At 46.4% G+C, this 24,518-nt stretch overlaps 1 protein-coding gene across 6 annotated transcripts in view; it reads right to left on the bottom strand.

Moving 5' to 3' along the window:
• TLN2 (talin 2) overlaps positions 1–24,518 on the bottom strand; it is a 464,397-nt gene that overhangs the window by 395,287 nt on the left and 44,592 nt on the right. For 4 of the 6 annotated variants that reach the window (XM_012443139.2, XM_012443144.2, XM_064361373.1 and 1 more), the window contains exon 2: positions 6,249–6,388. The exons of the other annotated variants lie outside the window; for them this stretch is intronic. The gene's annotated coding sequence lies outside the window, so the exon portion shown is untranslated. The remainder of the gene's footprint in view (positions 1–6,248; positions 6,389–24,518) is intronic. 6 annotated transcript variants of the gene reach the window in all.

Genomic DNA, 24,518 nt, shown 5'->3' with positions numbered 1-24,518 from the left:
AAATATGAGTGGCTTTAAATGGAAACAGGTGGTAGGAATGTCACTGCCTGAGGCTGATGCAGCACCTGGGCAGACATCTGAAGCTCCAACTCCGCTCAGAGGCTAGAGAGCTAAGGTCCTGGATCACACCAGAAGAGGAGAATAACAATCGTGGGTCGCCTGCTGCCTCTTTCTACTAATTTCTTCCTTTTAAATTATTTCATGAAAATTGATCATTCAAGGGGAAAATCCTCTCTGAGACAGGGGGGAAAAACCACCTGTACTCATTTCTTCCTTTTTGCATTCCTCTCCTACCTCTGCCCTCCTCTTTGGTGGCTAGAAGACCTAAGGAGCAATCGCTTTGGCTCACTCCAAAGCTTAGGACCTCAGACAGCTAGGTGGCCCCAGGCCAACTATGACCCAAAGGACAAGCCCCTGGAACAGGATCATAGGGGGAGAAAAGAAAAAAACTGAAGCCTGCCCCAGGACACCTACGAAGACTTAATTCAAAGTTAGCAATGGGCTTGCATATTCTTTTGCACTAAAGGACTCAGACAAGTATTGGTTGGATGTTGTCAGCCTGAAAAACAGAAGTTCAGACTTGACTTGCCTAGCATACCTGTGCACGTTCATTCACACACTCATACACAGGCAGGCACACCTTCCTACTCAAACTCCAGGAAATTTTTCTCTATCATAAATTTTTAACTGATTGGGACATTCAGCACTTGAGGAGTAGTATAAAGGTATCATTACTGATTTGTAAGACACATCTCCTTTTAAAATAAAGTGCATTTTTATTTTGTCATCCTATTCATACGTTTGCCCTGTGAGTTAGAAAGAGCAAACCGATTTCCATTTTACTTAAAAAAAAAAAAAAAATACAGAGTCTACTGCTTTCCAAATAGAGCTAGTGCCACATAAACCAGCAGATTCCTGAAATAGAGGTTTAGCCACTATGGCCTCCCCTCCTTAGGTCTTCTAGCCACCAAACAAGAGGGCAGAGATAGGAGAAAAATGCAAAAAGGAAGAAATGCTGCAGACTAAGTAAGCCGAGACAGGCAAGGAGAGTCGCACTCAAGCCCTGCATTGCCCTTGAGTTTTTTTGCCTTTATTTTTTTTGAGACAGGGTCTCGTTCTGCTGCCCAGGTTGGAGTGCAGTGGTGCCATCATGGCTCACTGCAGCCTTGACCTCCTGGACTCAGGTGACCCTCCCCTCTCAACCTCTGGAGTAGCTGGGACTATAGATGTGCACTACCACACCCGGCTCATTTTTGTTTTTTATAGAGATGAGGTTTGGCCATGTTCCCCAGACTGCCCCATCTAGAAGATGTTTCTTAATCACATGTCTTCAAGAGGAACCTCTCTCCCTCCTAGCTATGTGAGACTCTCCAGGAATGGCAAAGAAAAAACATGACCAACCAGGAACATCTCTTTATTAACAAGTGATCAATATGCCATCTGTCATTCGGCCCAGCACAGAATGAGCAACTGGAAAGGCACAAGATGCCAAGTCGCCAATGTGAAAGAGATTCCAAACGTGCTATTTCTAACACCCATCTTCAAGGAATCAGGGAGAGGCGGCAGGCGGCAGGGGTGGAGGGGTGACCACACCTGGCCTTTAGCATGGAGAGAAGCTAGAAAAAGGCCCGGGAACAAGAGTAAGCCTTGTCCCCACTGGCCATCGCTACATAAGCCCTAGCTCCCACCGAGATGCCCACGCCACGGCAGAGGCGGCGCTCCAAGAGCCACTAGCAATAAAGGCTGTATCGTTGACTCATACAAAAACTTCAGAATCCCAACAAAGGGATGCCAAGGCCCAACAACTATGGATGAGGGACCGTTGATCAGATCTGACCATCATGTCACTGTTAACTGAAAAACATTTTTTTCCGGTTTTCTGGAAGAGTTGCTTCCAAACCATCCCAAACTTGCAAAACATGGCTAATTACACAAGGTAACATGAGTCATGACAAGCGACGCAAAGGAAAAACACTGCAGGAATCCGTTCTAGGTGCTCACTGCAGGAGGTGACACAGGAGAGGGGACGTGAAGCCAAGCAGAGAAGTGGGCAAAATGGGACTTCACATTCCCTCCAGGCCCCAGCGCTCCCTCCCCTGCCAACCCGCTCCCATGCAGGTGCAGCATTTTTCCTATGCACCCTCCCACACCCCTTCCCTTTGTCAAGTCCCTCCGCTGGCCGTGGCTTCATCATCTAGACATGAGGAAAATACCAACAGAAACCAGCTAGCTCCCTGCCCTGCCACCAGAATGCTGTCCCTCTCTCCCCGCAAGATTCTGCCCGGGTCACTGGAAAAGGTGCTTACTGGAGGTCTGACCCCCAAGGAAGACAGGGCCCAGTTCCTCTGCAGCAACCAGCCTCTGCCTCAAAGAATCTGCAGCTCAAAAACCTCCAAGAACCCCTGCCATGAACTCAATCATGTCCCCTCAAAATTCCTCTGCTGAAGCCCTACCCCCAGGCGGATGGAGCTGGAGACAGGGTCTTTGGGGGAGAACTACGTTTAGATGAGGTCAGCGGTGGAGCCTTCAAGATGGGGTTAGTGCCCTGTTAAGAAGAGATGCCAGACAGCCTGCTTCTGCATGCACACTTGCACATTCTCCCTCCCTCGCTCTGTCATGTGAAGACACAGCCAGAAGGCAGCTGCCTGTAAGCCAGAAAGAAGGCCCTCATCAGAACCCAACCATGCTAGCACACCCTGATCTCAGACTTCCAGCCTCTAGAACTGTGAAAAAATTTATTTCTATTGCTTAAGCCATCCAGTCCACGGCATTTTGCAATAGCAACCTGAGCTGACTAATACCTTCCCCAGGGAGATTCCCCTTGACCAAGGGTAGACAGGGCCACAGGCAAACTAAACAGTAAGTCAGGCATTCACATGTTGTAAAAAGTAGCTTGTGAGGCATGGTGCCCTACTGTCAAATCCTCCCGCACCCTGAATCCCCATCCCACAGCTTGGTGACCTAATGTCAGAATGTCAAGGAGCCCTGAATCCCCCTTTTCTGCCACAAGGCAGCAGAAGCAGACAGAACCAGGGAGAAGCTGTGCAGTGAGACAACGGATGAACAGTAAGCCCCAGGGAACAGAACTGGCCACAGAACCTTTATACTTGTAGTCTCAGGGAGATCAGAGCCTCTGAAAGCATACTATCTATGTGACAAGCCCTCATTTCCAACCCCAAAACTGGGAATCTAAAATTAGCCAGAGAAAGAGTCTACTCAGCTCTGTGTCTCCTACACAGGCCCTGATAAGTGTCACTACCTCCTTTGGCAATAACTTGTCTTGGGAGTGCTATAAATACCACCTAAGCCTACCCAATGTGAATTATGAATACCAAGAATCGTTTCAGGGTTTTCAGGCACTGGCTATGTGACAGGGGTGTCAAATTCAAAGTCACCTGCACAAGACACAGCCAGGGAACACAAGCACCTCAGCTCCGGCCCTGCACTGTAAACAGTGGGAGGACTCACTCAAGCGCACCTCCACCTTGCGCGTGGCTGAGGCAAGGAGCTGACGAAACGCTTTTCACCTTTGGTCAAATTGCTAGGAAGCAGGAGGCTAGGAGATGAGAAGTTTGAGATTATAGAAAAGGACAAAAAGGATTTGGCCTTCTTGGAGATTTAGATCCGACTCAGAGCTTTCCAGTGAAGAGGCCCTTGGAAAGGGAAGGCTGGAGAAGCAGCAGGTACCCACCGGATGACCCAGGGCTCTTACTTGTCACTTGTCTCTCTGGGGGCTTGATCCAGTAAGGTTCTTCCTTTTTTAAGAGACAGAGTCGTACTCTGTCACCCAGTAGGTTCTTAATAGATGTCTGTGGAATGAATTTCAGTTCTTTGTGTTTCTGGGGTTCACAACTGCAGACCCATAAACACCAGGAGCAGGGCCAGCCACACTGGTCTGCAAAAACAGTGTCAGCCGGACGCCCTGAACCTGGCCAAGAGGTAAAGCTCAGGCACAGAGAACAGGTGGTGGCGGCGGAGGAGGGGTAATGGCTCTGAGGACAGGACGCTGGGGAAGGGATGTGTGTGTCCGAGTCAGGAGAGATAGCAGAGGGGGATTGGAAAAGGGCCCATCAAGGCATATGGAGTCCCAGAGGCAAAAGGGAGAGAGGGTGTCAGAGAATGATAAGCAGTGACCTATGACGGGCAGCCCCGAGCAGGGCACCTGGCAACAAACTGTGAGATCTGGCCACCAAAGGGTTGCTGGAGGCCTTCCAGAATGGCGCTCTGGCGTGGTGGTAACCGCAGAAGTCAATGAGCAGGAACAAGGTATAGGTTACTCTTTCTAAAAGACAACAGACAGCTCACAACTGACACTAGGCCAGTGGTTTAAAAAACAAACAAAAACATCACTCCCCATACAGTGCAGAGCCCCAGTCTTTTAACACCCCCTGTGCTATCTGACTTTGTCCCACTGTGCGGTCCCATCTTTCTGTCTTGGTCCACTCAGTCTCTCCCATCCAGAACACTCTCTCCCACCAGCTTTTTGACGCTCTGCAGATTGCTGCAGGCACGGCTGACGTGCACCTCCAGGAACCCCTTCCCTAGCTGCCCATCACGTCCCCTCCATCGTGTACCTCTCTTCTGACCTGGAAACTGCAGGGGTTTTGTTTCCCCATCTACCTACACAGTCCTGCAGGCAGAGTCAGGGGCTCACTGCCTCTGTATCACTCTCAGGAGGCGCCACAATCTTTTGCCCATGACAGACCCTCAAAAAAGAGGAGTCCATTGAATATGATAGTTCTCTTTAAAAAGCTATTTATTTTTCTCCCTCCTTTGCTCGAATTCCTCGTACTTAGTAACAGACGTAACTGCCCACCACAAAACCCCTGTGTCCTATGTTTCACAAGTTTGATTCTGTCAGCCCCCTCGGTGGAGAGAAAAAGTGAGGAATGGGCTGTGTGGAAGGACTTGGGATTGGGGGATGATAGTGTCCGTCTCTTCTGTCCCCACCCTGCCCTGATGTCACAGGGTCAGCAGAAGGCAGGGTCTTGGGAAGAACGCTCTGGAAGCCATGCCAAAGAGTTCAGTCCTTGCTAGGCCTACTCTGGGCCACTCCTCTAAAGGGCTGAATGAAGGAAGCCAGTTTTCCAGGGACTAAGGCCAACTGAGGAGCCGGACCTATCTGCTCAAAAGTAAACCCTCCCTCTTGCCCATGCCCTCACCTTCTCCCTCACCCCGTGTCAAGCTGAAGTCCTAAGAGATGAGCCAGAGGGAGACTCATGGAAGTGATGGGGCACAGGGGCTGCTGCTACACCCCACTTCTTGAAAGATTTGCTCTAAGGCATCTGTCAGACAACCCACCCCTAATGACCAGACCTAAAAATAATCCCATACGCTCTGAGGGTGCCCCCACCTGGCATCCCAAAGTCCTCACAGAGAACCCAGTCAGAGAACCAGAAGGCCTGCAGCAGGAGCCAGCCCTCAGGTGCCATTCATTCCAGCTTCAACCAGACCCAGTGAGTCTGGAAGTAAAAGCACCGGGCATTAAAAAGTCAGGGCTTGGCCTCCCTGATGTGTGGGGCAGCAGTTGAAGCTCATTCTTGGGGTTCCGAAGTGCCCCCTGGCCTCCTCCTTCCCGCACAAACGTTTGCTTGAGGACTGCTCTATAAACTGACATCAGTGGAAAAGAAACATCCGGACAACAATCAGAGTTGAGTTATCCAACATCATTGAGTCCCTTAGGGGAAGAAAAAGGCCAAAATGAGCCACTAAATGCTAGGGCTTCAAAACCCCAAAATAAAGCATGTCTACCACTGCTCTGAAGGCAGCATCGCGTGTGTCCGTCTCCTCCAAGCCACAGAGACCCTTGTAGCAGCCAGCCACTCAGATTCCCGAACGGGCAGCCAGTGGGTCAGCCACCGGCACCTGGGGGTGGGCCTGGCCTGTGGACTAGCACAGCAAAACTGATTTTATCGACCTACCCACCAGCAGCTGCAGGAAGGGCTCACACTATTTGCAAACCCTGAGAACTATCATTTTATGTCCTCGAAAACACCGAGGAGAACGCAAACCAGTCACAGGAATCTAGATTCAACGGGGAGGAGGTAAGTGAAAAAGAGCCACACAGAAAACGCAGAGAGAGGGATTCAATGCTGGCCTGACTTATTCAGTGTAGATGCATTTTTGGTGAATTCTCACACGAGGGATGAATCGAAGTACCACCAAAAAATATATTCGAGGACAGTTGACTGTTCATTAAACAGGAAGGGACAAGAGGGAAACTTAAGAGTCAAGTTTCAGTTACTCACACAACATAAAACCACCTCTCAGCAGCTGCTGCAATCAGTCAACAACATAAACCGTGGCCAGGGGCAGATAAGCAGCTGGCTCTGGGTGACTCTTCAAGAACTGCCCTCCAGTCCCTGCTAGCAGTCAGGTAACCCAGCACCTGCAAAGGAAGAAAGGGCCTTGTATTAGAGCATGCTTTTGGCAACTCCCATGTGCAGATCATATTCTCATCAGCCAGTACTAGCTGTTTGTTTCTCTGAAGACACAAATGACAGGAGTCTACGCAGCTAGTTTCCAATCCTACTTTTAGGATCCAAGTTAACATGCCACCAAAAAAACAGGTTGACAATGCCAAATCACCTCTTTCTCTGCACCATCAAATCTGCTCATCTTCTAAGATCTTTCTAGCCAAATGCATGGCCTTTTACCAGTGAGTGGCTTTATGTTCACCATTGGATTACCCAGATTTAGCAAAAAAAATTGCAGGAAATCTAGTTTAACTTGAATTTCAGGTAAACCAAAGATAATTCTGCAGTATAAGTATTTCCCATGCAATCTTTGGAAGACACTTATACTAAAAATGATAGACTGTTTATGTGAGATTTAATTCAGCTGGGCAGCCTGTATTTTATCTGGCAACCCTGCTTCACCTTCATTCCAGAGAAAACACTAAAGCCCAAGAACAGCTGGAAGCAAACTTCGAGAGCCCCCAGCTGTCAGCCCATTCTACACAGAGGATTAGCAGCACACTTGCCCACCACTCTGGGCAACGAGGACAGGCAGAAGGGAGGAGGAGGATTGCCTCCAAAGGAGAGGCAAGTCAAGTCCCTTCTCCCCTTCTTAACTTATTGGTTTTACTTAAAAGATCAACACAGAAAAATGTAAACTTAAAAAAAAACCTAATACTGTATGATTCCACTGATTGAGGTACCTAGAGTAGTCAAAAATCATAAAGGTTGCCAAGGGCTGGAGGGAAGGAGGACGAACAGTAATGGGCATAGTCTCAGTTTTACAAGATGAAAGAGCCCTGGAGATGGATGGTGGGGATGCTGCCCAACAATGCACATGTACTTAATGCCACTCTACTATACACTTAAAATGCTTAAAGTCGCACATTTTATGTTATGCTTCTTTTTTACCACAATGTGTTTTTAAACTGTCAATTTCCTTCTCATTTCCAGTTTAGCCAGGTCTTTCTCTCTCGTGTCTAATTCATCTCTAATTTCATGGAATAGGTATCTACTAAGAACCTTACCCAATGCAAAAGGAAATCAGATCAGTAGCAGGATACAAATGAAACACAAGGAAGGCCAGGGCGGAGGGAGGAGCAGGTTTGCAGCTTGGGGGCACATCTTGCAAGCCTGCCTGGCTCCGGTCTAGCTCACATTTGTCTAGGCCTTGGGGCTCCCCGCAGAAGCACCCTCACAACCCCACTGTTCTTTCATCCTTGGTGCGTCCTAAGGGCCTTGGCATCACCCCATGCTCAGCTCTAAGACACAATCTAAAACCAGAAGCTGGGAGATGATGAAGCTAATCTCCACAGGCACAAGGGAGGCCTTGGGGCTGGAGGACACATGGTCTCTACAGTTGGAATAACCCTTTGCCCAAAAATATCAACATGTACACACACATGCACCCCCTCTGACTCTGGAGATCCCAAAGGAGGCATCACGTCACATAGTATATGATTTAAAACTGCAGGTTGTCTGCCTTGGAGAGTATTTGACATAAAACAAGATTTGGGGCACTCTAGCCATGGCTCCGACACGTACCATCAAAAGATAAAACAGAGTCATGGGCAGAAAGCATTTGTGAAGCCCATGGACCTCTGCAAGGCCCAAAGACTAGTTGAGGACAGTAGCAAAGGCTCCTTCACCACAGTCCTGGTCAGTCCCTGGCCAGGTAATCATGGAGCCAACTCCTTTTTTTTGTGGGGGGAGATTGAGTCTCACTTTGTCGCCCAGGCTGGAATGCAGTGGTAGGATCTCAGCTCACTGCAACCTCCACCTCCCAGGTTCAAGCAATTCTCCTATCTCAGCCTCCGGAGTAGCTGGAATTACAGGAGCACACCACCAAGCCCGGCTAGTTTTTTGTATTTTTAGTAAAGACAAGGTTTCACTATGTTAGCCAGGATGCTCTCGATCTCCTGACCTTGTGATCCGCCCACCTCGGCCTCCCAAAGCACTGGGATTACAGGTGTGAGCCACCACTTCCAGTCCAGCCAACTCCTCTTAAGAATCCAGATTCTCCTTGGCAGCCCTTACTTGCCCACCCAACCCTGACCTGGCCAGAATACCACAACTAGCCCCTCACACCATGCCCCAGACACATGGGGCAGTCTACAGACTCCAGGGGCTAGAAGTGGGGCTGTGGTGCACATGGCCCTCAGAATCATATCAGTGTGCCCTGGTCCTCTCCTGGACTCCGCTCTGGGTCTGGAGTAGGGCCCAGGAATCTTCAAATTTAGTAAGAACCAGGCAGGTCAGGCACAGTGGCTCAGACCTATAGTCCACTAAAGCATTTTGAAAGGCGAAGGTAAGAGAATCACTTGAGGCCAGGAGTTCAAGACCAGCCTGGGCAACATAGCAAGACCTCATCTCTACAAAAAAGAAAACTCCAGAAAATTGTAAAGGCAGGTATCCTCAGACCATACATTAAAAGAACAAAAATGGAGAAGCAACATTTGAGCTAAAAAATACACACACACACACACACGCCTATAATCCCAACATTTTAGGAGGCTGAGGTAGAAGAACAGCTTGAGCCCAGGAGTTCGAGACCAGCCTGGGCAATATTGCAAGACCTCATCTCTACAAAGTAAATTAGCTAGGCATAGTAGAACACAGGTCCTAGTACTCAGCTACTCAGGAGGCTGAGGCAAGAGGATCACTTGAGCCCAAGAGGTGGAGGCTACAGTGAGCAGCATTCTTCCCACCCCACTCCAGCCCAGGTGACAAAGCGAGACCCTGTCTCAAAACAAACAAACTACACACACACACACACACACACACACACACGATGGGGGCTATTTAATGATGTAGGGCAATACTCACAGATGTTGGGTCAAAAAAAAGCTGAATCCCCAACTGTATCTCCTACAGGGGACTACCTATGCTGAATACGCATTTATATACAAGTTAAACCTGTGCCCAAGTTAACTAAAGGATAAGCTTTCTATAAACATGGTGACTCGGACACACCATCAGCTTCTGCATTTGCCTCCTCGCTCGGCTTCAGCCATCACACTCTAGTGCACAAGCAACAGCAATTCCCCACTCACGCTCCATCCAAAAGTAGGATCTAGTGGATGGTGGGGAGAAGAGCGTTTCAGGCAAGGCGTCTGAGTAAAAGCCAAAGGTAAAGACTCTACTGAGACACACACTGAGAGGTCAGCCTGGAAGCTGCATGGCCAGAGGAAAGATTCTGCAGGAGACAGTAGAAAACATTAGGAAAGTAAGTTGGGATCCAGGTACGAGGGCAACTGGGAGCTACTGAAGTATTGTGAGCAAGAGAGTGACAGTGGCACAACTCCACCAGAAGCCCAAAATCTTTCACAATCAGGACAGAGAAGAAACAGCAAGAAGGAAACCAGCAGGGAGTCGTGATGAGAGAAAACAGAGGCAGAAAATCACGGAACCTGCACTTTTGATTGTGAATGCGAAGCCTGGAAATATGGCTACTCCCCAGCGTTCTCATCTTTTCTGTGCATAGCTTTGGCCAAGGTTCTGTTGTTGTTTTCTCAAAAACAGAGTTTGGCTCTGTCACCCAGACTGGGGTGCAGTGGGTCTATCAGAGCTCACTGCAGCCTCAACCTCCTGGGCTCAAGCAATTTTCCCACTTCAGTCTCTCAAGTCGCTGGGACTACAGGCCATGTCCAACAATTTTTATTTTTATTTGTTTACTTCCTGGGCTAAAGCAACCCTCCTGCCTCTGCCTCCCAAAGTGCTGGGATTACAGGGTGAGCCACCACACCCAGCCTGTTTTTAAAGGGGAATTTGGCACTCGAAGGACAGTGATTCTCAACACCAGAGCAGTCCTGATATAGAAGGTACTGCACAGGAATTTGTAAACTTGCCTGCCCTCTGCCAGCACATCTTCTTTCTGGGCTATCAAGCATCTACTGCAGCCCCAAGGATCCTGGCAGAGGAGAGAGGAACAGGAAGAAAGCACTCCAGCATTAGGACCAAACACTGACAAAGACCCTACCCTAGAAACAAAAGATCTGGGTCATGCATCAAACTTTTCAAGACCTATGCATGGAAAAATACAGCCCCAGATACCCCTCCCCATACCACTCACCAATCTATTTTGGGCCCCCTCCTCTTAAGCCTTGCTGCATTGCCGGGGCTTCTGTTGATGAGTTAAGCCACTTCATTTCAGGTTTTGAAAACTAATGCTCTCTGACACGTTATTTTTCCTGCTGCCAAAGAGTTTAATACCCAGCATTCACTATTTTATATTAAAATCAGTTATCATTTTTACTACACATCAAAAGCTCATTTCCCCCTAAAACTGCAAAGCTGAGACACCACTAAGGAATGCAAAAGGAGTAAGAAGCCAGTTGTCCTGCAAAATTATGCAACTAATGCCCTCCCTCTGAGGGAAAAAGAAGCCCCCTAGACAAATGAAGAAGCAACTCAAAGAGCATACCCTTACAGTAGTTTTCTCCTGATAGGATGAGCTGCACTTTTAACGTTTTAAACTAGGTCAGTACTTGGGTTCTGATGTTGGGCTTTAAAAGAACTTGCTTGCTTCAGATTTGGGATAACAGATCAGTGAATCTAGAGACCTCTCTGTGAATTACTATTCCTAACACCCAAAGCTTATTTCTAACATTTTGTATCTCAGTTTAAACAAACCTCAGCCTTTCTTTCCGTGATTAAAAATAAGCTACACCACAGTATTACAACGTCAATGTCTTTCCCTTCCCCCACATTTCAAGTGTTCTCGCCCTTAAAAGTAATAAACCTGGCATCTCTCTGTAATAAATAATTCCACACAGGTTTTAGAAAAGCAGCACATGACCGAGAGGATACTGGAGGGAAGAGCAAACACACAACAGAAGAAACCGAATCCAGAGGTGAAGCTCATTCAGCCTGCCCAGTGCAAGCCTAATTTTCTCCTCCCTGGATCCTTCTAATATGATCATGCATTTCTATAACGACATTTGCAAATGAGTGACTCAATAACTGCTACCTAATTCTGTAAGTATTGGGATGCACTTGTTTGAGGGATGCTATATGGAATCAGGCCCTTAACAACTGGGAATCCTGTTACTCTTCAGTGTTGTGGACTGGAGCCCATAGCACACAGATCGCCCAAGCCTTCCCCAGGGCAACTGAGAGGATCCAGTGAAATCTAATGTAAGGAGGCACTATGCAGGGTCCCTGGGCCCAATCAGAGTCATGCTGCTTCTGAGTCCAAGTTCAACTCCTCAATCCCAGGCCTTGGGGCTTGATGGAAATACAGATTCCGGTGCTCCTCCTCAGAAGATTCTGCATCAGTGGCAGCCAGCCCTTGGCCAGCCTTTGGAAGCTCAGTCCTGGCCCACTCACAGTGAGGAGTAGCCAAGTTCTATTCTGGTGTCACGAGCACCTCACAGTAGCCCGTCAGACTCAGCAAGCCTAGGAATTGGCTTGTGATGGGACATAGCAGGAGCAAAACCAGAAATGAACATGAGTGAGTGGGGCGGGGCCCAAGCGCCCTTCATAGCTTCAGGGGATTTTGAACTCTGGAGAAAAGTTAACTCTGTCCAAGAAGCACATGTGGGAAAAAGACTGAGCCTCAGAGATTGTGAAGTGTGAAGCATCCACCACTCCATTCCATTCACTTGTCACACAGCTCAGCCCCAGGCTGTTTCCATGAGCTCCTCCAAGCCTCTGCCACTGTGCAAACCCACCCCTGCGCTCTGGACCCAGCACCTCGTAAAACTTTCCTTGGCCATTCAGGTTGAAACTACCTCTCCCACCTTAAACTCCTAACACACTTAGCACTAATACCAGCCTCCCAAGTTGCACTTCATTCAACTAGTGAATAGTTCCTGATTTAAAAAAAAAAAAAAATTAAGGGCTTCTTGAACAAACTCTAGGAAACCAAAGATTATACAGCTATACATTCATTATGGAGATTAATTTATTAAAGGCCCCAAGAAGTCTTTAATAAATAAACTGTTTGATTTTGTTTGACCCAACTTAATGCCACTGACCTAAAAACCCATTTGTTCAGGAAGCCCTATTAACATCTTGCAGAACTGATGATCCACGTTAGAGTTTGGGAAATGCTGATCTATTCCATTCATCTAACAACTAATTATGCCACATCTGACTTGAATGGTTATTTAATCTTGTGTTATTTAGCTCTGTGTGTATTTACATATTATCTTAAGTAGAATATTTGAGCTAAAAGCACATCTTACATGTCTTTGAGCCCCCAGTCTGGCCCTTGTAGAGATACTGAATACGTTGTTTGATTTGAAAGTATTAGATCCAATGGTAAAAATCACAGATGTGTCTTAGAACACACAAAAAATGTTTACAATCACAGCGATCATCAAGGTTCCATTCATTTTTTATATAAGGAAACTGAAGTCCAGAAATGTAAAATGGATCGTCCAAAGTCACAAAAAGTCAATGGTAGAACCATGACTAGAACCCAAGACTTCTGACTCACTAGCTAGTGTTCCTTCTGTGATTTAAGTAAGCCTTACTCTTCTAGGCTTCAACTGGTTCCTTCAACCAGGTAAAGGAACCTAAGGTATTCTAGTGATCTGAATACCACAGGCAGTAGGACACAGGTTTACCAATTACAGGGAATTAAAATACAAAAAGAAAATCCAAGCTCTGCTAAACGGGAGTTAAGCACTCAGAAGATTCCAGAATGCTTATTAGGAGTTTAAGACTTCAGAGCTCAGTATCAAGAATATCAAGAAAGGGCCAGTAGGCAGTGGTTCATGCCTGTAATCCCAGCACTTTGGGAGGATCTCTTGAGCCCAGGAGTCGAGATCAGCCCAGGGCAACACAGTAAGCCCTCATCTCTAATAAAAATTTAAAATTTAGCTGGGCATGGTGGCATGTGCCTGTAATTCCAGCTATTTGGAGGTTAAGGTGAAAGGATTCTTTGAGCCCATGAAGTCGAGGCTGCTGTGTACTGTGATCGGGCCATTGCACTCCATCCTCGGTGACAGAGCAAGACCCTGTCTCCCCCGCACCCATCCTCAAAAAAAAAAAAAAATCAAGACTGACATTTGTAGTTTGTATAGCTGAATAAGACACTTGACTGACTTTTTATTGGAACATCACATTAATAGTTTCAGCATTTTACTTCTCAGACAGCTACATTTATGTTTACTTATACACTATGTAAGGCCTGATTATATTCAAACAAATGCTACTTAAGGGTATGTGTGCACCAGTGTATGATGCATGTGAGTCACTGTTCCGAAAGAGTTCCAGGAAGGGCGCGGTGGCTCACGTCTGTAATCCCAGAACTGTGGGAGGTCGAGGCAGGAGGATCACGAAGTCAGGAGTTGAAGACCAGCCTGACCAATATGGTGAAACCTCATCTCTACTAAAAAGACAAAAATTAGCTGGGTGTGGTGGCGCATGTCTGTACTTCCAGCTACTCGAGAGGCTGAGGCAGGAGAATGGCTTGAACTCAGGATGCAGAGGCAGAGGTTGCAGTGAGCCAGGATCGCCCCACTGCACTCCAAACTCAGCAACAGAGCGAGAATCCGTCTCAAAAAAAAGAAGAAGAAAACAAAAGAGTACTGTGATACCTCTTATTCCTTTACAGGAAATAAGTATACTTTTATGAGTATACAACCTAAAAGTATCATGAGATAAACTCTAACATACAAAGCATAGACATTATTATTGCTTGGGGGCAGTAGGGAAGGGAGTTATTTGCTAATGCAGATCCAAGACCTCCAAAGGTGGAGGTGGAGGTCTCCATACTCTTACAAAGCCCACAGGTGATTCCCATCCACAGGTAGGGATAAGAACTACTGCTCTGGAGGCCAGGGATCAGCTGGGACACAAGTGCAGGTGCTGCAGCCAGGGCATTTCAACAGTTCCAGTTGTATCTTAAAGATCAATTCCTCCAACAAGGCCTCCCTGATGCCTGGTATCCCCACAGGTATTCTCTCTCCTGCCCACAACTTGACCTGAGTAGCTGACACTGAGCATCGCCTGGTAACTCCATGGTCACAATACATAATAACTGTAATTTTGTTCAAACATAGTGGTTCTTTGTACCTTTAGTTCATCAGTAAGGCCCAGTGGCTCTCAACCAACCTCCAAACACACACATGCACCAACACTGCAGATGACAGGCAACGCTGCACAACCCCACATGCCTTTGTCAGCATCCAACACCATATGCACCCCAGCAGCAACTGGCTCTGCTTCTGCCCCTTCTGCCCCACTCAAGTAAAGCACACTGGAATACATACATAGGAAGAGCAGTATTGTAAGAGTTGCCTTGCTTCCCATTTTCTAGTAAGTCATCCATCAAGTTTAGACCTTAGTCAGTAATTAGAAGCAAATGACTTCAATATACCTCACCATCGGTCATGACACACGAGTGAGTCAAGACCCTGCAGTCAAGAACCACTGACGGCACCAGTTACTAACAGCCTTGTGCTGGTGCCGGAAATGGAGACACAGGCAAAGGGACTAAAATGATGGTTCTTTAGAAAGCAGAAATATTGGCCAACTCAAAATCTTCAAAGTCTACATTATTGCATGTTACAGGCTAAGTTATATGCTATGGGAATATTCACAAATTTGGGAATTCACAAAAGCTCAAAAAAAGAAAAAAGGTCTATGCCACTTCATGGAACTTATTTTACATGAGATTCAAACCACTCCGTCCAGAGAATGAAGTCATCTGAAGATACGGTCCACATGGGATTTGTCACCTCCATGGAGACCAGTGACCTCACATCATCGAAGACCAAGGCCATTTCTCAGACTTCCTTGTCCTGCCCTCTAAGCAGCACCCAGAATTCCTAACCTCACCCTCCTCCTCAACATTTCCCTGGCCTGCCTTCTCCCTCTCTGGCTGTGGCTTCTCACACCTTTTTCTTTACAGGTTCAAGCGGCTCCACCCCACCATTAACTATTAAAATCCCTCCAAGGCTCACATCAGTAGGTGCTCAATAAAGGTTCTCGACTGGATGGTAAACTGTTAACATCAATGAACTGCTAGAAACCGGATTACCCCCTTTATTTTTTTTGAGGGCCTTGCTCTGTCACCCAGGCAGGAGCAGAAGGGCACAATCATGGCTCACTACAGCATTGCTTTCCTGGGCTCAAGGGATCCTCCCACTTCAATGTCTCAAGTAGGGAGGACTACAGCCACATATCACCATGCCCAGCTAATTGTTTTCTGTACAGACAGGGTTTCACTGTGGTACCCAGGTTCATCTCAAACTCATGGGCTCAAGCGATCCTTTGTCCTCCGCCTCCCAAAGTGCTGGGATTATAGGCATGAGCCACTGCATCTAGCCCAGACTCCCATACCATACACACCCTATAGACTGAATCTCAGATTCTCCAATCACCAAGTGAAATCAGGGAAAATGAGGGAGGCATGTCCATACTCCATACCCTACTCTCATACCATCTCTTTCCAATGATCCTTTAATCTAAAGTTTGAAGTTTAGGGATTTTAATAGATTGGGCCTCCTTTGAAGTAGTTGGGACTAAAAACTGATGAAGAGGAAAAGAAATCTTCCTTTACAGCTTTAATAAAGAGCTCATTCATAGCCCAAAACATGTTCCTATTGCCCAAGTGTTAATATTATAACAAAGATGCAGAACTTTTGCCAATTAAGGTCACTGTCCAAAAGAAATTGTTAATGGTGATAAAATAAAGTTTTATATTAGAACCAGTTAAGGAAGCAGGAAGGGCACAAAAAACAAACACTGCCATCAGAAGAGATAACAGAGGCATTTATTAAACTAGACTGCCAAAGAATGTAACAAATTTAGTATTAAAATTATAACCACAATAGTCTGAATGGTCCCCAACAATGTTCACACCCCAATCCTCAGAACCTGTGAATGTTACCTTACCTGGCAAAAGGAACTCTGCAAACATGATTAAGGAGGATCTTGAGATGGGGAGACTAGCCTGGATTATCCAGGTGCACCCTGTGTAATCACAAAGGTCCTGAAAAGAGGGGAGGTAGGCAGACCAAAGTCAGAAGAAAGGAGGTAGGAGAGTGGAAGGAGAAGTGAGAGGGAGTTTAGAAGACATGGCACTGCTGGCTTGGAAGACAGAAGATAGGACCACAGGCCAAGGACTGCAGGAGGTCTCAAGAAGCTGGAAAAAGCAAAGAAATGGATTCTCTCGTAGAACCTCCAGAAGGATCACAGCCTGCTGACCCCTTGAGTTTAGGACTTCTGAACTCCAGAATCCTAAATTAATAAATGTGTGTCACTTCACGCTACTAAATGGGTGGTAATTTGCCACAGCAGCAAAATGTTTCTGCTTTGATCTTACTTTGAAGGTTGAGACAGAGTCTTACTCTGTCGCCCAGGCTGGAGTACCATGGCGCAATCTCAGCTCACTGCAACCTCCACCTCCTGGGTTCAATCGATTCTCCTGCGCCAGCCTCCCATGTAGCTGGGATTACAGGCATGCACTACCATACCCACTAATTTTTGTATTTTTCGTAGAGATAGGATTTCACCATGTTGGCCAGGCTAGTCTCGAACTCCTGACCTCAGGTGATCCATTCACCTCGGCCTCCCAAAGTGCTGGGATTACAGGCATGAGACATCACACTGGGCCACATCCTCTGATTTAACTCAATTCTGATGCTATCAGATTGAGTTAAATCAGAGGATGTGGCTCAGTTCTACAAGACTGTCCCCCACAAGCCCAAGGTTGTGACCTGTGCTTCTGACTAACAAGCTAAAAACCAGGGCTCCCATGACTCCACCCTTAGGTTCACTTAATTTGTTAAGCAGCTCTCAGCACTCAAGGAAACACTTCATTTATCATTACCCTTTTATTATTATTTTTAGACGGAGTTTCATTCTTGTTGCCCAGGCTAGAATGCAGTGGCATGATCTCGGCTCACCGCAACCTCTGCCTCCTGGGTTCAAGCAATTCTCCTGTCTCAGCCTCCCGAGTCACTGAGATTACAGTCATGTACCACCATGCCAACTAATTTTGTACTTATAGTAGAAATGGGGTTTCTCTATGTTGCCCAGGCTGGTCTCAAACTCCCAACCTCAGGTGATCCGCCCATCCCCCAAAGTGCTGGGATTACAGGCCTGAGTCATCGTGCCCTGCCTACCCTTTTATCATTAACAACATTACAAGGCATAAAGATGAACAGCCAGATAGAAGAGATGCTTAGGGCAAGGTATGAGGGAAGGAGTGTGAAGCTTCCATGCCTTCTTGGGGGGCACACCACCCCTCCATGAACCTCCTCGTTTTTATCCATCTGGAAGCTCATCTGAACCCAGTGCTTCATGTTTTTAATTGAGGCTTCATTAAACAGGCATGATTGATCATATCATTGGCCGTAGGTGATCAACTTAACCTTTGGCCCCTCTCTCCTTCCCAGCAGTGGGAACTGGCATTTGAAGTGAGGGCAATCTTGTGGGGCTAAACCCTCAACCTATGGGATCTGACCCTGTATCTCCAGGTAGATAGTGTAAAAATTGAGTTAAATTAGAGGACATCCAGTTGGTGTCCATTGAAGAATCTGCTGAAGAATTTTTCACCCCTAACACACGACAGTGTCAGGAGTGTTGAGTGACTGTGAAAGAGTAGAGAGTAGGGGAAAAAATTGGTTTGTTCTGTCTTTAGTTTACCTCAAAGTTTTCTGTTTACTTGTATCCAGGGGTGGGTTCACATGAAGCTCACACAAGTTAAAAAGCTAGGCATGGTTGCATGTGGCTGTACTCCCAGCTACTCGGGAGGCTGTAGCACAGAAATCACTTGAGCCCAGGAGTTTGAGGCTGCAGTGACCTATGATTGTGCCACTGCACTCCAGCCTAGGTGACAGATCAAGACGGTGTCTCAGGAAATTAAAGATAAGTAAATAATACAAATTAGCACAGGGCCTTGGAAGGGTTCCCGCTATGTGAGGGGTCCTGAAGCTAAACTTAGGACAAATCCATGTCTGCTCATACTGGAATGGTGTTACACTTACCCACACCCGACCAATCACTAGCTCAATGGATTTTCATCAGGAAATGAGTTTCACTAGGAAACACTGTCCCAGAGCATGAATGTGAAGTGGGCAGGAATGGATAAAGCACTCGATGAACCAGCTGTTGTGTACCAATGTGACTATATCCAGAATCTGGCTTTGTTTCCACAGGCAGTTTTCCAAAAGACAGAAATTGCCTTGTTTTATAGACTGCTTCCTTCAGAGCAGTATTTGCTGTTACAGTCATTCGTATTTTCAGTATTTGCTGAGCACCACACGGGGAGGACACAAAAAATGGTTGAAACTGCCTCAAGGAGCTAAACTTTCGAAGGAGTAAGAGATGCACACCAGTATCACACGCTGCTTTCCACGACGGCTCTACTTCAGAAAGGAGGTATCGGAAGTAAAAGTAGGACGGTCAATAATCCCTGCTGTGGGGATCCAGGAGGCCACAGCCAAGGGAAAGACAGGGATTGGGGTGGAAGGGAAAGAATGAGAGGCTGCCATGGAAACCTTCACCAATGCAGAAGAGGACAGTGAGGACAGTCGGCACCGGCCTCCCCGGCCCTGGGCACAAACACCACCCCACCCATTAGGTTAGGAGTCTATTACAGAAAAAATGCTCTGCCATTTGGTTGTATTTATGGATCTGCAGACAGGACCATGCTCTGGCCAAGTTCACAATGCTCTTCTCCCAATGAATGAAACCTGTACCATATGCTTAAGCAAGGAGAGGGGGAAGATATATAAGCATGAGGGACAATTTGGTCTCTACCTCAAATTTAAATAATGCTTACATGTAAGTTACATACTCCTTCTGTGAGGCAGAAAGAATCCAGTTCACGAGAGGCCCAAACTGAGACTTGAAAGACAGACAGACCATGGGATCGAGGAGACAGGTGGGCCAAGGTATAACATGAACCTGGGATGGACAGCAGCGTCCAGCACATGGAAAGTTCTTCATGAACATCTCTGAAATGAGTAAATATGAACACGCCTAAACCAAGTAAATGAAGAGACCATCCAGGTTATCCTGCCCTGTCTAAAATCCAGTCATTGCCCTGAGAGTCCTGCCATGCATGGTATCAGAGCCCCTGTTTCCGCACAGGGAGTTCCTGTCCCTAGAATAACCCTGACCCTGGTTAACCCAGAGACAGCTGAAATACAAAACACCAAATATCTTCTTGCCCCCTAATTAATGGCCTCTGACTTCAAGCCAAATCAACTTTTGAAATTGTAAGTTCACTGGAATCAAGGCCAAAAATCTCAACATTCTCATAGGACAATGCATAACCAAAGCGGGAAAATCTAACACTAGCCAGAGGCTTTCACAATTAGACAGTCATTGACTTTGGCCATTCACCAGAAATAAACATTTGTTCTCACTATGGGGCTTCCAGAGGCTGGTGGTATGCTGACCCAACCCATAAAAACTGGCTAAGATAGGCTGGGTGCAGTGGCTCATGCCTGTAATCCTAGCACTTTGGGAGGCTGAAGGAGGCAGATCACCTGAGGTCAGAAATTCAAGACCAGCCTGGCCAATATGGCTAAACCCCATCTCTACTAAAAATACAAAAGTTAGCTTGGTGTGGTGGTGCGCACCTGTAATCCCAGCTATTCAGGAGGCTGAGGCAGAAGAATCACTTGAAACCAGGAAACAGCGGTTGCAAGGAGCCCAGATCATGCCACAGCACTACAGCCTGGGGGGCAGAGCAAGATTCCCACTCGGGGGCGGGGAAACTGGCTCAGATAGGTCAAATGTTCTGTATCCCAGGATCAATCTATTAACAGATCAAGGCTGACAGGTTTTAATCACATGTGGCAACTCCAATCGATTGGCAGTGGCTGCCATTCCTAGGACACGTGGTCAAGTGTCATGATCTTCTAGCAATGTCTGCCATGGGAACAAGAGAAAAACTCCTGGCACAGGGGTCAGGCATTTACTATCCTTGATCCTAATTATACTGTATACATATGCGTAATACATGTATTTATAACCACATATAATCATCTTTTTCCCTAATTGGCTTTTAAAAAATAAAGAAAACCCATATTACAGACAGCCACATCTAAATCACAACCATACTGTTAAATCCTAAGTACAAAAGAAAAAGGAAATTAAGAGTAGGAAGCATGACTTTAATCCGAGTCTGGCATGTGCTAGCACAGCTATTGCTAGAAGGATCCAACTGTTGAGGCCTGCTCAGCCAGGGGACCCTTCCCTCCCTAGGTCCTTAAGGTCACCTGATCATCTGTCTTGGTCCAGGCATATCACACATAGGGGAACTTGGCAGGGTGAAGAGGACTGACTCTGCAGAGTGCCATTTACTAGACAAGGCACTGTTCCAGGGAGTCTATGTGGTCTCAATAGCCTTGTGCTCATCCTTATTCCCAGGCTCAGACCTAAACATGATGAATGTTGGCCCCACCTACCTCCCTGACTTCCCTCTTACACTTTCCATGCCGTAAACAACATGGGCTGATTGATTATGCATCAAACTGTATGGGACAAACAAATGCTGCAAGTGGCCAGAGGTAAGGAGATCACCAACTCCTAATGTTTAAAGGTTGACATGTTTACAACAAAATCTTAGCACATAAAGCTGCATTTTCTTCTACACAGGGGAATGAGGCTGACTAGAATTTGGATAGGAAAGGACCTGTCAGATAGACTAAGCCTTACAGACAAGGTTGTCTTCAACTTTTAACAAGGATATGCCATATTTCCACAGGGAAAAGTGCAATAGCTCCCACCCCCTGCCAAATGTGCAAAAAGCAAGGATGTGATCTGGCTGCTACTCGGTGCCCCTCTGTTTTCCCTTAAATAACCACTACTACATTAGTTCATGTCGTGGACTTTACAGAGGAGCAAGTGATGGCTCTTTGCCAGACATCCTGGAAGTAAGTTTGACTATCTGACCAAGCTGGCTTGTAATGGTTCTCTAAATGCTGTTTAGCCCTGAGCTCATACCACTACATCCTCTCTAACGCTTGCCTTCCCCAGTGAACTCTCGCGGACCAGGGTACGTCAGCTCCCACCAGAGGTGACGGTGGGAAAGGGGATGGTCCACAGATGGGTGGCGCTCCTCCTACACCCAAAAGCCTGTAAATCAATCCACTGCACTGCCAGTTGTCACATAAATGATTCATGACTATGTTAATCAATATATTTTTGCAGATGCTATTAACCCTGATCGTTTCAAGGGGAAAATATAACTCAGGATGCAGAGGCCACTGCACCTACTAGTTGACACACACACACCCCATGGTGTTTTTTGAAAATACAGTTTTACAGGGGCAAAAAGTAAACCTGACCTAAACAGAGGCATCAGTATCCTTAGGCAGGGGCTAGGATTAGAAGCTCATGTCAGTAAGAAGAGTGGCTCCAAATGTCCCCAAAGCAACAGTACTATGATTATATGACTCTTGCCCAAATTTACCTATACCAACAAACTCCTAGGGGCAGGGTGAAATAGCACCTTTCAGCCAGGTGTGGTGACTCACACCTATAATCTCAGCACTTTAGGAGGCAGATGCAGAAGACTGCTTGAGCCCAGGAGTTCATGACCAGCCTGGGCAACATTGTGAGATCCCGTCTCTGCGCAAAAAAAAAAAAAAAAAAAAAAAATTAGCTGTGTGTGGTGGCTTTCACTTACAGTCCCAGCTACTTGGGAGGCTGAGGTGGGAAAATCACTTGAGCCTGGGAGCTCAAGGCTGCAGTGAGCTGTTCACACCACTGTACTCAAGCCTGAGTGACAAAGCAAGACCCTATCTAAAAAAAAAGAAAGAAAAAAACTAAATTTAAAATAAAAAACCTTCCAACAACAACAAAAAGAAAAATATCACCTTCATAATGAAGGTTCTAGATCACAAATGCAAATAGGAGGCAATGTGGCAGTAACTTCCACCTCTATAGTGTGGCAAATATTAATCCATCACCATACTCTTGACCATGGAAGCTGACCTGGCCCTCATGATCTCTCTCAGCAGCCACCACTAATCGCCAGGAGGTAAAACTGAAGATGAAACCCGTATGTGTCCCCCATAACTCCTAATATGCTGCTGTTGAAGAATGTGCTCATCAGAAAGGATTCCTAGACCTCTGGCAGGCTGTACACCAGCATGGGAGATGCTCTTGTAAGAGCCCTTGATGGTTTTTCTCCTACAGCAGCTCATAATCAACGAGAGATGAAACATAACTGTGCAAATAACAGAAAGCCAAAGTGATAAAAAGTCCATTGAACAAATTGTAAGAAATTCTACTGAAATGTCAGAGGATGTATAAATCAGAATTGGGCTGGGCACAGCGGTTCATGCCTGTAACCCCAACAATTAGGGAGGCCAAGTCAGGAGGATCACTTGGGGTTGGGAATTTGAGACCATCCTGGGCAACATAGTTAGACCCTGTCTCTACAAAAAAAAAAAAAAAATTAATAATTAGTCGGGCATGGTGGTGAATGCATGCCTGTAGTCCCAGTTACTCAGAGGTCAAGGCAGGGGATCCCTTGAATCCAGAAATTTGAGGCTGCAGTGAGCTATGACTGGGTGAGAGTGAGACCCTGCCTTTAAAAACAGAATAAAGATAAATCAAACAACCATGGAGAAAACAACCAAATCCATAACAGCCCCAGAGACACTCCTCAAACAACCTGATTCCTCCAAGGCTCTTGAGACCTCCTCTCATGGGCCTGCTCCAGCCACACTGGTCTTCACTAGTTTCTCAAACACATCGAGCTCCTGTCCACTGCAGAGCTTTCCCTAGGCAGCTTTCTCAACAGGGAAAGCTCTCTTCCTCCTCCTCCACTGACATCCTGCCACCTGTTCACAAAAGCCTGGCAAACTCCCACTCAGGCTATAGGGTTGGACATATTACCTCAAGGAAGCCTTCCCTGATCACCCTTCTGCCTCACCCCAGGCCAGGGTAGAACACCAGGTCCTCCCACACAGCATCCCCACAGTTGCCAAGGACTCTTAGTCTGAATTCCGTCTAAGTGGAAGTCTGGCTATGCTTTCCATGAGCTCCTGAGCGTAGGGCAGATACTCACCACTGTATCCTTAACAGCACAGTGCCTGGAACTTAGAGGGAACATGGAATCAATGAGCTAAGGGATCAATGGATGATTGAATAAATGATGAGGCAGACTACTAAATGAGAACTGCAGGTCAAACAGGAGGTTAGCAGGACATTTGTGATGCAGAAAGCATTGGGGAGTACGGAGAAATGTGTTTGTAACGTAAGTTTAAAACCATTAGGCACAAGAAACATCCTCATAGAGCGGAGAGAGCACACAACAGTGATATCATGGAGCAGGAAACAAAATCCAAAATTCATAAAGATTAAGAAATTTGACTACATAAAACAAATCTTCTGCAGTGAAAAAGCTAGTAACAAGGACAAAATGAGGGAAAGTATTCACAATGTGTGACAGATGCGAATTTCCCTAACATACAAAAAGCAAGGCTCCGGAGGTGGTGGCTCACACCTGTAATCCCTGCACTTTAGGAGGCCAAGGCTGACAGATCACCTGAGGTCAGGAGTTCAAGACCAGCCTGGCCAACATGGAGAAGCCCCATCTCTACTAAAAATACAAAAATTAGCCAGGTGGGTGGCAGGCACCTGTACTCCCAGCTACTTAGGAGGCTCAGGCAGAAGAATTGCTTGAACCCAGGAGGCAGAGGTTGCAGTTAGCTGAGATTGTGCCAATGAACTTCAGCCTGGACAACAAGAACAAAACTCCATCTCAAAATAACTAAATAAAAGTTTTAAAAAAAAAAAGGGCAAATACAAATCAAGAAAAAGACAACACCACAATAAACAAATAGACAAAGGACACAAAGAGTGAACAGAAGAAATAAAAATAACTTAAGCATATAAAAGACAGTCAACCTCTGCAGAGAGAAATGAATGGTTTTACGCTGTTGGTGGCAGTGTAAATTAGTTCAACCATTGCGGAAGACAGTGTGGCAATTCTGCAAACATCTAGAGGCAGAAATACCATTTGACCCAGCAATCCCATTACTGAGTATGTGTCCAAAGGAATATAAATCATTCTGTTATGGAGATACATGGATGTATATGTTCACTGCAGCACTATTCATGATAGCAAAGACATGGAAT

This window comes from Aotus nancymaae, unplaced genomic scaffold (genome assembly GCF_030222135.1).
Source record: "Aotus nancymaae isolate 86718 unplaced genomic scaffold, 86718_ANA_hifiasm-v0.15.2.pri h1tg000041l, whole genome shotgun sequence".
Classification (NCBI taxonomy): domain Eukaryota; kingdom Metazoa; phylum Chordata; class Mammalia; order Primates; family Aotidae; genus Aotus; species Aotus nancymaae.
The sequence above is the reverse complement of the archived record's forward strand: the minus strand, read 5'-3'. Positions and strand labels throughout refer to the sequence as shown.